Genomic DNA, 960 nt, shown 5'->3' on the forward strand with positions numbered 1-960 from the left:
TAAACCCTAAACCCTAGCTGGCGGCGCCCGGGCCGCCGCTGCGGAGCTGCGGAGCGGCCCAGGCGGCAAAACGAGGGTTTAGGGTTTGCGGCGCAGAGGCTAGGGTTTAGGTTTGCGGATTGGAGGTTACTTCCAGGGTTTAGGGTTTGCCGCTTAGGGCTGCGGACTTAGGGTTTACGAACAGCCTGGATGGCGTTGCCTGCGTCTCTCGAGGGTTTACAGTCTAGAGTCAGGGTTTAGGGTTTAGGGTTTAGGGGTTAGAGTTTCGTGCTGTCTTGAAGGGCATTTCAGCTGCCTCGAAGTCCCCGGAGGGATAAGGGTTTAGGGTTTAGGGTTTAGGGTTTCGTGTTGGTCTGACGGTGGTTCAACAGCGTGCAGGTGCCCCGCCAATGGCTTAGGGTTTAGAGTTTAGGGTTTAGGGTTTAGCGTATTGCTTTAAAGCTTTGACGGCGGTTTGGAAGTGCCCTCAGCGTGGTTTAGAGTTTAGGGTTTAGCGCACGTGTGAAAGCCTCTACAGGCCGTCTGAAGCAAGACTTAGGGTTTAGGGTTTAGGGTTTAGGGTTTACCGCATTGCTGCACGGCGCTGACGGCGGTTTGGAAGTGCCCTCAGCGTGGTTTGGAGTCAACCGCACGTGTGAAAGCCTCTGCAGGCCGTCTGAAGCAAGACTTAGGGTTTAGGGCCGCGGGTTTAGGGTTTAGGGTTTAGGGTTTAGGGTTTAGGGTTTACCGTATTGCTGCACGGCCCTGACGGCGGTTTGGAAGGCGTCGACGTCCAGGCCGGAGTCGAGTTCGTCCAGCAGCGCCAGCGAGGGTTTGAGGCTCAGCAGCTGCAGCAGTTCATTTCTTTTTTTTTCTCCGCCGCTGAAGCCGTAGTTCAAGGGCCGCTGCAGGAAAGCAGCAGGAAGGTCCACCACCTGCAGCAGCAGCAGCAGCAGCAGCAGCAGCAGCAGCAGCAGCGGC

This window comes from Eimeria tenella, genomic scaffold (genome assembly GCF_000499545.2).
Source record: "Eimeria tenella Houghton genomic scaffold, Eth_scaff2057, whole genome shotgun sequence".
Classification (NCBI taxonomy): Eukaryota; Apicomplexa; class Conoidasida; order Eucoccidiorida; family Eimeriidae; genus Eimeria; species Eimeria tenella.